This window comes from Gopherus evgoodei, chromosome 5 (assembly GCF_007399415.2).
Source record: "Gopherus evgoodei ecotype Sinaloan lineage chromosome 5, rGopEvg1_v1.p, whole genome shotgun sequence".
NCBI classification, from domain to species: Eukaryota; Metazoa; Chordata; order Testudines; family Testudinidae; genus Gopherus; species Gopherus evgoodei.
The window spans coordinates 92,035,902-92,050,642 of record NC_044326.1 but is presented as its reverse complement, the minus strand read 5'-3'; the positions used below and the strand labels follow the sequence as shown (position 1 = coordinate 92,050,642).

The following is a 14,741-nucleotide window of genomic DNA, read 5'->3' as shown; positions in this document are numbered from 1 at the left end:
CTAACCCACATTGCACAATGCTGATACTTAATTTGGGTGTAGAAGGCTCAGTGCAAACTGGGTGGGATAGGATAATCTATTGTTTGGAGATTATATACAATGTATTTATGGAAAAATGAAGATACTGTTGAGCAGTTCTTTATGTAAAACTAGCCCTTTTAACACCATGCTTGGGTGATTGGTTTGAGAGCTGCCATAGCATGAGTGCTATTTAACCTTACTTGATGAGCTGTATCCTTTGCCTCTTTTGGGCTTGTCCACATGGAGACTTACTACAAGGCAAGCCAGGGTGTAAACATACAGCACGCCAGCCTGTCAAGCACTAAATCACCATGTGGACCCTGATGCCATGCACTGAAAGTTCTGTCATGCGCTTTGACCTACTGTTTGAAACAGCAGTACATCAGTGTGTACTACGGAACTTAATTAAACACCAAGGCCAAGACGTTTAACAAAATAAGCTCTAAGGGCAAAAGACCCACCATTAAACTCAGCAATATAAGCTAACTTGAAACACCTTAATTTACTGTATTGACTGTGACGCTGCACCCCATAATGCTTTATGGAAATATGCTTATGAAAGTAAATATAACTGGAATATGTTTGATACTAGATAGGCCATGTAATGTATCTCTGCAAAGGTTATGATCTGAATATATTCATCCTATTTGTATGCGTTTATCATTTTTGTACTCGAAGTTATGCATATTGGCTGTGTACTTGTTTGATTTTAAGTAGCCTTAATAAGGCATTTGGTCAGCTTCTTTAGAAAGGAATTTTCAGATGGGGCTTCATTAAGTGCCCAATCAAGAAACACTTAACAGACAATGGATCTTGGAAGACTCCAATCCACATAAGAAGTCTACCTGAGGACATTCAAGGTAGCATGCAATGGCTGCTATCTGTAAGTTCTGAATCATGCATGGACATATGACTTGCCCGCGTGACTCTAAAACCCCATTTTGTAGCTGGATTCTACACAAGGTGAAGGGAGGGGTGTCCACCCACAAGAGAAAGTCTATTTAAATCCCTGGAAGACCCCTCCATTTGGTCTTCAGCTGGCTCAAGAGAGAGCCTCTCCACCCGCAGAGGATACCTGAAAGAAACTGGAACAAAGGACAGTAACCATGGGGGCATGAGAGATTGCTGGACCCAGACTAGAAGGAGGCTAGTCTGTAAAATAAACTTATTGGAACATCTCTGAGGGTGAGATTTCATCTGTAGTCACTTTCTTACTGTATTAGGCATAGACTTGCATGTTTTATTTTGTTTTGTATGGTAATTAACTTTGTTCTGTTTGTTATTACTTGGAACCACTTAAATCCTACTTTTTGTATTTAATAAGATCACTTTTTACTTATTAATTAACCCAGAGTATAGGTTTAATACTTGAGGGGGGGGGGAACAGCTGTGCATATCTCTCTATCAGTGTTATAGAGGGCGAACAATTTATGAGTTTATCCTGTATAAGCTTTATACAGGGTAAAACAGGTTTATTTGGGATTTAGACCCCATTGGGAGCTGGGCATCTGAGTGTTAGAGACAGGAACACTTCTTAAACTGTTTTCAGTTGAGCCTGCAGCCATTGGGGGACGTGGTTCAGACCTGGGTCTGGGTTTGCAGCAGACAAGCGTGTCTGGCTCAAACTAGATAGGGTTCTGAAGTCCCAAGCTGCCAGGGAAAACGAACTTAGAGGTAGTCTTAACACATCAATTGGCAGTCCCAAGGGGGTTTCTGTGATCCAACCCGTCACATTGGCACCTTAAATGAAAAGGTTCATTATGGAAAATGGGAATGCCAGATTGCTGAAAGGTAAAATATGTTTAAAGCTCAAGAGCCTTGTGTCTTTTCCCCTCCGTCTCCATCCCCTTCCCTATGGGCTCATCCCCAGAATGACAAAATACATGTAACCACTCCAGAATTCCATGACTTATCTCCCTAGTCTCTTACTAAGACTTTTTCTCCCACATGAAACTTATTGAATTTCATCCTATTTACTTCAGACCATTTCTCCAGTTTGTCCAGATCATTTTGAATGACTTTGAATTACTTCAGGTCATTTAGAATGGGCATCTATTGCAATCATAGATGTCCCAAAAACTGTCCAGCCTTGACTATGTGGATTTATTTCCACTGCATAGGGTGCTGTCAAGGCTGATGCCCCACTCTGGCAGTTCGAGTGCAGAAGGTGGAGGCCCGCAAGGATTCTAAAATTAATAGGATTCAGACTAGCAGCCGTGTTAGTCTGTATCCGCAAAAAGAACAGGAGTACTTGTGGCACCTTAGAGACGAACAAATTTATTTGAGCATAAACTTTCGTGGGCTACAGCCCACTTCATCAGATTCATGTAGTGGAAAATACAGTAGGAAATTATATATATTACACAGAGAACATGAAACAATAGGTGTTACCATACACACTATAAGGAGAGTGATCAGTTAGAGTGAGCTATTATCAGCAGAAGAGAAAAAGAACTGTTTGTAGTGGTAATGAAAATGGCCCATTTCCAGCAATTGACAAGGAAATGTAAGGAACTGTAGGAGGGGGAAAAATAAGCATGGGGAAAATAGTTTTACTTTGTGTAATGGCCACCATCAAATTAGGCTTGAATAAAGACTGGGAGTGGATGGGCCATTACACAAAGTAAAACTATTTTCCCCATGCTTCTTCCCTCCCTCCTTCCTCCCCCCCCCCCCCCAGTTGCTTACATCTCCTTGTCAATTGCTGGAAATGGGCCATTTTCATTACCACTACAAATAGTTCTTTTTCTCTCCTGCTGATAATAACTCACCTTAACTGATCATTCTCCTTATAGTGTGTATGGTAACATCCATTGTTTCATGTTCTCTGTGTATATATATATCTTCCTACTGTATTTTCCACTACATGCATCCGATGAAGTGGGCTGTAGCCCACAAAAGCTTATGCTCAAATAAATTTGTTAGTCTCTAAGATGCCACAAGTACTCCCTGTTCTTTTTTTTATAAATTAATATTGGCCACTCCAGGCTTGTATTAAACTCCCAAGGTTACAGCTTCTCTCTGACCTTGGATGGGGAGATATTGCCACCACCCAAATGCAAAACCCCTTGGAACCCAGAAAGGCGCACTTGGGAATTCCTTCCTGTGGGGTACCCTCAAGCCCTTTCACCTCCACCTCCAGGGAAGAGCTGAGAAAGAAAAAAAAAGGAAATTAGCCATTGCCCCCAGCTAATTAAACAACATATGCAAAAACCTCTTAGGACACCAAAAATCCAATCCTCATCTTAAAAAGTAAATTTTCTTAAAAATGAAAAGAAAGAAAATACATCTGGAATTTAGGCTTTGCTAGTTTAAAAAAAACCACTTACAAAAATTAACATCAAGAATAACTTTCTTTAGGTCCAACTTAAAGGTTACAAGCAAAACAAAAGCATTTGGGGTTAGCACAGAGGAGTCCACAAGCCAATAAGAAATAAACAGAAATAAACCTAATTGCATCTTTCTAGACATTTTCTAGTTTATGAGAAGGTTTTAGGTATGATCTGATGGTTTCCATACCTGACAAAAAGCTTCTTAGAACATAGTCCCAACCTTGTCTCTGCTCTGTTCCCTCTCTCTGGAGAGCAACAAGCAGAACAAAGGGAAGTTTTTCCCAATTTTAAAAAGTTCTAGCCCTCCCATTGGCTCTTTTGGTCAGGTGCCCACTCACTTCCCTTTACCTGTGGGCTTTTTAACTTTTTATAGATAAGCAAGTAGAAAACAGCTAATAAGAGGGATTTTATAGCTAACTGGTTGGCTGGGTGTCCATAAAAGGGAGCTTTTCTCCCCCTCTCTCCATTTATCACAGGTGCAAAGGCACGTGTTTAGGCACATACTGACAATCTCATCAGTGTTTTCACCATTTCCTCTATTTGTGTATCAGTTCCTGGCCACCACACAAAACTCCTGCCCAGGACTTTCATTTTAACATTCCCAAATGGCTTTCATGTAACTCTTGGAATACATATGACCTGAGAGTCATGGAAGTAACCATGCTGGTGCCACAACTTAAGGAACCGTGATATATACTTTACCGTTCTTTTTAAGAAAAGAAGCTGGGATGAGTTGTTTGTAGGAATAAGTCCATTCATTCATTATAATGTCATATATTTCAGCTAGCAGTGGATCATTTTTTGTTTCGTGTTGCAACATGGCCTTTGTCACTCTGCACGGCTCAGTTTGTTCCATAGAAGTCATATCTACTGTCTCTGGTTCCACTTCAGTATCCTTATCTGCTATTGCCAATGGTAGCTGTGACAAGTAATCTGCCTTGGTTCTTTGAATTCAGTATTGTAACCATGAGTGCCCAATGTATCGCATAGCTCTGTAACTCTGCAGCAGCCATTGCCAGTACTCCCTTCTTTGGGTTAAACATTTAAAGCAGCAATTATGCTCTGTCTGTACCCAGAGTAAAATGTTTCCCATACAGATATTGGGAAAGTTTTTTAACTCCCCAGACAAAACTCAGAGCTTCTCTGTCAAGTTCAGTATAGTTACATTTGACAGAGGTTAGAGATCTAGAAGCAAAGACAATAGGCCCTTCTGTACAACCTTCCATCATATGAAACTATTGCTCTTATTCCATGTTGGGAAATGTAACAAGCTAATGTTTTATGCAAAGATGCATTGTGGTATGTAAAACCCTTTCAGATGCTAATAGCTTATTGGCTTCATCAAAAACCTTGGTTCAGCGTAGACCAATGCCATTTCTGTCCATTGCGTAACAGTTCATTCAGAGAATGTAATGCTGTTACTGTGGTAGGCAAGAGCCTGTAGTAACAGGTAATCATTCACAGGAAAGAACGTAATCTAATCATGACATGTTTTGTAGTTGTAATGCCTGGATGAGTGCTTTTTGCTTTATTTTGCAATTCATGCAAACCATCTTTGTCAATTGTACTGCCACAACATGTAACAATCTTTGAAAAATTCACATTTTTCCTTATTTGCTTTAAGGCCACACTCAGCCTTGCAAGTGGAGATTCTCAAGGTGTTCATCACTACTTCTGTGACCAATATATCATCCAAATTAACACCGAGTGCCAGGAATACCCTGTAGTACCTGGTCCCTGGGCCACTGCCAAATAGTGGGTTTGGATGCAAGCCACACGCTAACCTGTTATATTGAAATAAGCCCTTTCATGTGTTAATCACGAGATTGTACTTACCACTGTGTTCAGTTTCCATTTGTAGATAGAGTTGGGCTAGGTTGATCTTGGAGAAATGCTTTCCACCAGCTAATGAGGCAAATATAGCTTCTATTTGCGATAAAGGATATTGATCCCCATGCAACACTGGGTTAGTGGTAACCTTGAAATCACTACCAGTAGGGACAGCCACGTTCTTTTTCATTACTGGTACTATAGTGATGTTCTGTTCTCTCCAGTTAACCTTGGAAATAGTTCCAGAGTCCTGTAAATGCTGATGCTCCATCTCTACTTTCGGCTACATTGCAAAAAATACTGGACAAGCTTGGTGAGATTTAGGAATTCCTCCTTCTTCAATATGAAACAAAGTTTTGCTTTCATCTGTTTTAAAGATGAAAGACATCCGCTGCCTCGTCCAAAAGTTCACCTAATTTTTGCTTTGGGCTGGAGTTTATAAAGTTAGATTTGGTTTTGTTAAGCCTGCAGACAATTCAGGTGTTTCTAGACCAGCTGAATCTCTCTCAGCCATTCTCCATCAATAATACATTGGGTGACCAGACAGCAAGTGTGAAAAATCGGGACAGGGTGGGAGGTAATAGGGGCCTATATAAGATAAAACCCCAAATACCATGACTGTCCCTAATACAGCAGCCCTTCACTTCACAACATAAAGGTTTAGCACATACTTTTATAGTAGAAGGTTACTTTTACTGTAATAACACCCAGGGAAGCAAGGTGAGTAGTAGCAGTGAGATTTTCTGCAACTTTACCTCTCAGTAGCCTGTGATAATCCTACAGGAACTGTAGACCCTGTGTTAAGGTTTAAAATGGAGCTTATTTGTTCCACTTGGAATGAAATCCAAATGACACTTCATTTGTCTTAACAGTTGTAGAGATGCTGTAACATTCTCTGTGGACTCTATATCAGTGGTTCTCTAACTTTTGTACTGGTGACCCCTTTCACACGGCAAGCCTCTGAGTGAGACACCCCCCCTTATAAATTAAAAACACTTTTTTATACACTTAACACCATTATAAATGCTGGAGGCAAAGCCTGGTTTGGGGTGGAGGCCAACAGCTTGTGACCCCTCATGTAATAACCTTGTGACCCCACTGAGAGGTCCCAACCCCCAGTTTGAGAACCCCTGCTCTATATTGTCATCTGCCAACTGATGACTTTGAAATCCTCTGATATTGCCCTGGGGGGGGGTGATTATGCTTTTCCCCCAACCTGCATATTTTTTGCCTGCACCCCAATTTCTTCCAGTTTCTACAGATTGTGCCCTTAAACTAACAGTCATTTGCATTGCAAGACTGTTTCCCACAGTAAAAGAACACAGACTTTGAGCATTTTCTGTGTTGTGCTTTCTGCATGACCCTCCGTTTATTTGTTGCCCATATCACGTGATGCTGTTACAGCTCCATGACATCTTTCATAGCTGTCTTCAGCAATTTCTAGCATGTTTTAGAGTCAAATTAGCCTTGGTCAACTAGTGTTTTTGGATTTCTTCATTCTGAACATCACATACAGTACTAACAGCTCCCTTAATTCATTATTTACAATCTTCCCAAACTGACAGTGCTTTGTTAGTTTCCTTAATCCAGCCTCACATTCAGAAATTGTTTCATTTTCTTCTTGAATCAGTTTATAAAAGCAGAAACACACTGCAATCACTAGTGGCTTTGGGGTGTGTGATTTCATGGAGTTTCCACAATCTCAGCACATGTTTTGTCCTTGAGTTTAACAGGACCTGTTAGCTTACACGGCAGATTGTAAAATTTTAGCCCTCCGTTACACTCCATAGAATTGCCACCTGTTTTCCCATCAGGTATTTCATCAGCTATCAGTATATTGGGCCAGTCCTCCACTGAGCTATCAAAGAAGCCTGTTTCCCCCAAACAGCCGGATATTTCAATTTTTCTCAGAGTGGGCAATTAACTCACAGTCCCAGCAGCTGCAGTTTCCTTTTCAGTTTCATTACTTACTAGGGCCCCTGTAGTCACACTTTGTTTCACTGTATTCCTGGACTAGGGGCCTGTCCTCGTCCCCAATTGACTTGTGAGCTTCAAAGAACAGAATGTAATCTGAAGGCACCGCAGGACTCAGTGAGGTCCAAGTATCTGTTTACTAACGACAAACAAGGCCAACCTACTTCTAGACACAGCTGCTCAGTCTGGCAGGGTTCCAGTGGCTTACACACAAGATAGTGAGGGCCATTAGAGTGCTCAAACTTTTTTAAGGGATATCTACTTTGTTCCTCTACAGTATTTCACAATTTAACTAAACTCCTAAACTAAGCTAGTTGCTGACATATCACGCTGCTGACATCTAATGAAGATAATTTCTACACCTTTTAAAAGCACTGTTGACTAAGAGAGACACAATTTTTTTGTTGTAGTATTGTCCGTGCCAGGGGCGGCTCTATGTATTTTGCCGCCCCAAGCACAGCAGTCAGGCTGCCTTCAGCGGTGTGCCTGCAGGAGGTCCCCGATCCCATGCCTTCGGCGTACCCGCCACCGAATTGCCGCCGAATTCATGGGACTGGCGGACCTCCCACAGGCATGCCACTGAAGGCAGCCTGACTGCAGCTCTCGCAGGGACCAGCAGGGCGCCCCCTATGGCTTGCAGCCCCAGGCACGCACTTGGTGCCCAGAGCCACCCCTGGTCCATGCTGACTAATTTCTGTTCTGTTCTTGGTATAATTTCTTGGTATATTTCTTCCCAAAATATTTTGGGAAGAAATATGTCCTTCCATGCTAATTTTATAAACCTATGACTGCAAACACAAAACGTGACTGAGCAAGTGCCATCAGTGCCCTGGGACTGCTGTCAAAGCAAAGGATATCAAACTATTTCTGTTATAAAAACAAAATTCTGTACATAGTTATGTGGAGGAGAGGAAATTGCTTATGAGAACAAAAGGAAATGGCAGATTATGACTGAATGCTCAGGAGAAGGGAATTGCCATTCTCTCATTAGCTTATTTCAAATGGACTGAACATGGTATGAATGTAAAGCCTGCTTCCCCCCTGAGAGGTGGGTTTATAAAAATGCGCCATCTTACTCAATTGAATATCTGCTCCCTGGATATATTAAGAATCACATCTGCTGAATTTAAAGACATTTTTACTTCTAGAAGCACTAAGCATCAGCACAGTTAAAACTGTGACTGAACAGGCTTCTCTACTCTTATGTAGCACCAATAGAATTAATATGTTTCAATCTGCCACGACTGCAGTCCTATTTAAAATAATGGGACTCAGGCCGTGATCTCAACAGAATGGCAGGTAGAGGTGTTACTGAGGGCCTAATTTGACCTGCAGAACCTTTATTACTGGTGATGTCATGTGAGAAAGAAAGAACCCAGACTAACTTTTAGAGTCAAGGTTGAGTTTCGAGGGCTAGCAGTTTGGAAATAGATTTACTCAATTTATTAGTATAATATGAGATATGGAAATTATTGTCAGCTCTCATATTCCAACAACATCCTTACAGCCATGCTTCAGGTTCCAGACTTACTTTAAACTGGCAAAGATTTCATTCCTGAGTAATCTGTGTCAGTCTTTTAATAACACTTACCTAGCACCTTTCCTCAAGGATCCCAAACTGTTTTACAAACAGCAGTGAATTAAGGCTCACCTTTCTTAAGAGATTAGATACTAGCCCCGTTTTACCATGGGAACCTGAGGTAGAGAGGTGAATTGACTTGCTGAAGGTCACACAAGAACAGGATTGTGAAAAATCCTCTCAGGAAATGATTTTTCCCACTTTTCCCTTCATTTTTTAAACTTGTCCCTCAGAAGTACTTATTGAATTGTAATATTCTTGAAATTTTTTTGACATCAGAAACAGGCTGGAATTTCTATCCAAGAATGAAAAATTTATTGTACAGGGTTAAAAAAAGGAAGCAGTGAGGACAGCAAGGGACTTTTACCTACTGTGAAACAGTGAGTTAAAGAATTGTCTCTTAAGTAACAGGGAAGGGGGATGGATACAGTGAAGACCACGGCAAGCATTTGGAACAAACTCTCAATGGATGTTGTTGGAAGTGGGTGGATTTGGGAACTGTTAGAGACTTGGTTTAGTTAATTAATAACTTCCCCGAGTGTCCACATCTAGACAAGCCCTGAGAGACCACAAAGAATAGGAGTGCTCAAGGTCAACTGTGCTGTTTAACGAAGCTTTATACATTAAGCAGGAGTAGAACATTGGTGAGTACGACAATTCTGTAAGTGAGCTGTTTTCAATAACTACGTTGTAATTAAAAGGTATCCATGGTGCTAATTTAAGACACTGTTTTAAGCCTTGCGGCAACTATTCAACAACAGCAGCAGCTGTATTTAGGGGAGGCTCTGTACCTGTTCAAATACCCCAACTCAAAAAAAAATTCTGATTATGCTATAACAAAAAAGGCAAATACTTAAAGGTTTGAATTTTCTTTTATAACAACATTACCTTAAATTTAAAAAGTAAAAAAGGTGACACTTTATCTTATGGAATTAATAATGAAATCCTTTCCTTCTTAGCATTTAAAATGGAAGATGGTGGCAATGGAGGTTGTGTCACAGTTAGTTGCATCAAAATGATGGAAAATTATGGAAGTAAAAATATAACTATTGAATTCAGAATTGCCATATTGTAAAAAGTACTCAGCACTTACAGTTCTGCCAGCTCAATAACAGTTCAGCATGTTTATAGAACATTGGGATTGGTTTGGTTGAAACTTGGTAATAGTTTAGGTGCTGAAAAAAGCAAACAAGTTGGTAAAAGTATTGCTTTCTAGGGCCAGATAGAAAAAAAGCAGTAGGCCGAACTATCTAACAACTCAATTATCGTGTTCTTGTATCTTACTTACAGGAGTGCGAGCTTTTCAATTTGGCCTGTTTTAAAGTTTGAGGAATAAATATATTCACAAAATGAATATTATGTATTTTCTTCTCCCACCCCCTTTAAAATTTGTGGTTTATTCACATATCTTCCCCCTCCGAGAAAAGAGAGGGAGATTTTTTTGCAGACTGGGGGAAGACACAAACAGCTAGAAGTGGAAGACTGCAAATAATTCAGGAACAGAACTCTTATACTTCAGTTATGCAGACCTGTACCTGAATCACAAGTTCTTCCTGCTACTACTTGTAAATTCTTCCTAAATATTCTTCCTAAATTTTCTTCCTGCTAATAGGAAGCAAGGTTTAACTGCTAAACTCAAAAAGTGATGTTAAGCTAGAAATAAACCGGGGAGACAGAGCGGGAAAGGAATCTTTTCAGAAGTGAGAATTTACACTGCTAAGGTATTTAAAGCAATATTTAAAAAGCAAAGGAAACTATGAAAGAGACGGACTACTTCATTCAGAACCACATCTTCCATTTAATCAATTAATTTTTCAGACAAGAGAAGTCTGCTCTTTCTAATGCAAAATGTCATGTTCAAATAGTTCTTCAAAGAGTCTTTGCAGAACTTATGAAGCTAAAATAATACAAGTTGGCCAGCATAATACAACTGGAATCTGCCTGGAGCTATGCATGTGAACAAGAGCAGGAGTGCAATGCAATGTCTTTGATGATTTAATCTACCTGCAGTGTATTCAGTGCATGCTGCACAGAGCAATGCAAAAGAAAAATATTCTCTCATAATAAACACTCATGAAAAGAACAGAAAATAAAATATTTTGTTAACAATTGTTGAACATTATAGCTAAAAACATCACTTTCTAGCACAACATAGAAAACAACATATAAGTCTAATCTCAGGCCTGAAATATGAGTTTGCTCAATATATTAAAGGGGCAAAGCCTCAGGGTAGTCTCTATTTATGAATGAAAGCTTAATATAAATTTAGTATAAATAAAATTTACAGCACAGCTCATTTAAAAAGGTAAAGTTTTCCCACCCCATCCCTTAAAAAAAAATTAAGAAAATTTTTGTGCGCCCTTTGAATTGTAAAGATCTGCAAATATTATGGTAATCAACTTTTTTGGATTACACTTTTGTTTTGTTTCTAAAGGGTAAAGCCATGTCTACACTATGGATGCTACAGCAAGATAGTCATGCTGCTGTAACCCCATAGCGTAGATGCAGACTCCAGCGACAGAAGGGGTTTTTCCCATCTTTGTAGGAACTCCACTTCCCCGTGTGATGATAACTAGGTTGATGAAAGCATTCTTCTGGTGAACTAGCTGCATCTACACTGGAATAATTATTTTCAGAGTATCCTACTATTCTTGCCAAAAATATGCCAGATGTAGTTTAGGTAGAGGGATCCCAAAAAAAATCCTAGCTCCAAACACCTCCCAAATTCTGAATACAGTTGAAACTTGGAGTCTCCTCCTTTTGGCACGACATTAATTTCATAACACAATGCACTATTAATGTCCAAAGGGTTCTGAGGAAGTGAAATCAGAACGGAGAAGACTTGGGATTCCTGACCGTTTGTGCCCCTATAACTGAGAAGGCCGCCTTTTCTTTTATAATTCATTCATAAACCCTCCGAACAGAAACTTGATAAAAGGCTCCACCCCAGAGACAAATATCTCTGGATCGTAACTCCAACAGTTTAGAAGTACATTTAAAAATAACAAGCAAGGAATTTGTATTCTAAAAGTTTGTATTTCTAAATCCCTGTGTAACAATGAAATTGGTTTTCCAAGCAAACATCCTGCATGTTATTAGTCCCTAAGACAGGTCATTAGCTCCTACACACATACACAGCCCTCATTCATTCGCATGCATGACTAGAAGACCCATGGCAAACGGGTGAATTTTGTGAGTTAGCAAGTGAGCAATTAAAAACCCAAGGATACAGCATTGTAAGAGATACTTTATTAATTTGACAAGTGTAGTTCAATGTTATTGGTGAAAATTCATATTATGATCACAAATTTAGTAGAAGTAGGAAGTGTTTTCATTGTTAGGAACTCAGGTTTTTAGGTTTGCTATGTTTTATAGAAATATGAGAGCCAACTCACATCTTAGCTATTCTTGTTTTAATAAAAGTTTTCCACAGTGGTCTATTCTGATAAATTACTGACAACTTCATATCTAAAAATATTAACTAAAATTCATGTGGCATTAACAATCAAGTTAATGTTACATAGTTTACATATGCAAGTGGTCAGTAAGAAATATTAGGATTTATGAAATCTTTCAAAAGTTTTTTTTACCATACTTCCCCTACCACCAAGACACATTTATTTTCTATAGTACCAGCCAGACTCAAGATATACAGATGAATCCACTGAATTATACTAATGTGGTGACTGTTTCCAAAGGAGCCATCAATGTGCAGTTGTTACAGTAGCTCCCATGCAGTTTTGAAAATAACATTTACTGCAAGGAGTAATGTTGGCCCCAAGTATGTTCCCCCAATTATTTAGAAGAAATATCATGGGACTTTAACTTGCATTTGAACAGCCACTAGAAATGAGCAGAAAATAATTGGTTTTAACATTGTCCAAAGAGTAGCATCACTAATATTCCCCAAACACTACCTTAATGACTAATATCTTGCAGTGCAATACAGTCCCTAGATGTAGCCCATGCTGTTCACTGTAAGGTAGACATTAGCAGAGTTTAGGTTCATCCAGAATAAAATAGTACAATTATCCCAGGCTCAGTCTTGGAAAGAGAGTCTACATCTTTTATAATTTCATTAGCCTAGATAAATGTAACTGCAGATGATCATTTTATCATTAATTATAAGCCATTTGTCTCAGTATGATTCATGGCCAGGAGTTTCACCTGCTAAATCATTTTGTAAAGCTATTTCCTCTGCATTAAATTATTGTCTTTTAATTTCACTGCCTGTCCCCTTGTTCTTTTCTTATAAGAAAAGATAAATAGAAGCACCCAAACAACCATCCCTATACAAGTCATGATTTTATACCACTATCATGGTACTGCCTATTGTCTTTTCTTTAAACCAGAAAGTTTTAGCCTTTTTAATCCTTCCTCATATATGGTTTTCCCCATACATCTAATATTTTATTGCTTCTCTCTGACCCTTCTCACTTTCGATTATATCATCCTTTTCTGAGATCTGTTCAGTTCTGGGCCACCATTCACCCAATGTATAACTTCAGATTCTAACAAGCCCTCTGTTTAAAAAAGCTTTCCCTAGAGTCCTCCCCAAGGATTTGGAACTTGGTTATACTACGAGCACTATTACTCAGGCCATGTCTACATCTAAAATTTTGCAGCGCTGGTTGTTACAGCTGTATTAGTACAGCTGTATAGGGCCAGCGCTGCAGAGTGGCCACACTTACAGCAACCAGCGCTGTAAGTGGTGTTAGATGTGGCCACACTGCAGCGCTGTTGGGCGGCTTCAAGGGGGGTTCCGGGAACGCGAGAGCAAACCGGGAAAGGAGACCAGCTTCGCCGCGGTTTGCTCTCGCGTTCCCCGAACCACCCTGCAAACCACAGGGAAGGAGACCTGCTTGCTCGGGGTTCCGGGAACGAGAGAGCAAACCGGGAAAGGAGACCAGCTTCGCCACGGTTTGCTCTCGCGTTCCCCGAACCACCCTGCAAACCGCAGGGAAGGAGACCTGCTTGCTCGGGGTTCCGGGAACGAGAGAGCAAACCGGGAAAGGAGACCAGCTTCGCCGCGGTTTACTCTCGCGTTCCCCGAACCACCCTGCAAACCGCAGGGAAGGAGACCTGCTTGCTCGGGGTTCCGGGAACGAGAGAGCAAACCGGGAAAGGAGACCAGCTTCGCCGCGGTTTGCTCTCGCGTTCCCGGAGCCACCCAGCAAACCGCAGGGAAGGAGACCTGCTTGCTTGGGGTTCCGGGAACGAGAGAGCAAACCGGGAAAGGAGACCAGCTTCGCCGCGGTTTGCTCTCGCGTTCCCCGAACCACCCTGCAAACCGCAGGGAAGGAGACCTGCTTGCTCCGGGTTCCGGGAACGCAAGAGCAAGCCGGGGAAGGAGACCAGCTTGATAACCAGAGGCTTCCTCCTTCCACGGAGGTCAAGAAAAGCGCTGGTAAGTGTCTACATTGGATTACCAGCGCTGGATCACCAGCGCTGGATCCTCTACACCCGAGACAAAACGGGAGTACGGCCAGCGCTGCAAACAGGGAGTTGCAGCGCTGGTGATGCCCTGCAGATGTGTACACCTTCAAAGTTGCAGCGCTGTAACTCCCTCACCAGCGCTGCAACTTTCTGATGTAGACAAGCCCTCAGTGGCTCAACTACAAGGGAAAGAGAGAAAAGAAATAGGTAAGCAGCGGTCACTGTATTGCAGTAACACAGATGGAGTATGAAGGTGGCAAGAAATGAGAGGGGGTACCGGAGAAAGAGATAGCTTAAAAACAGAAAAATGTCCCGAAAAGAGGTGAATATTTGGTCTTCTTTTTCTTTATTATTTGTGTTACTGTAGCACCTAGAGGCCTCAACTGAGATCTTGGTGTGACTGTACAAATACTAAATGCCAGCCCCTGTCCTGAAGAGTTCACAATCTGCCTGGACAAGACCTTTTGCAGGAGGAAAGAGAGAGGCACAGAGAGGAGAAGTAACTTGCTTAAGGTCAGACAGCAGGAATTGACCCTAGGTCTCCTGAGTCCCAGTCCAGAGTCCTTTCT

At 40.8% G+C, this 14,741-nt stretch overlaps 1 protein-coding gene across 3 annotated transcripts in view; it reads right to left on the bottom strand.

Annotated features, from left to right (window-relative positions):
- The window catches only part of MGARP (mitochondria localized glutamic acid rich protein), a 48,682-nt gene that overhangs the window by 11,298 nt on the left and 22,643 nt on the right, over positions 1-14,741 (bottom strand). The window lies entirely within an intron of this gene.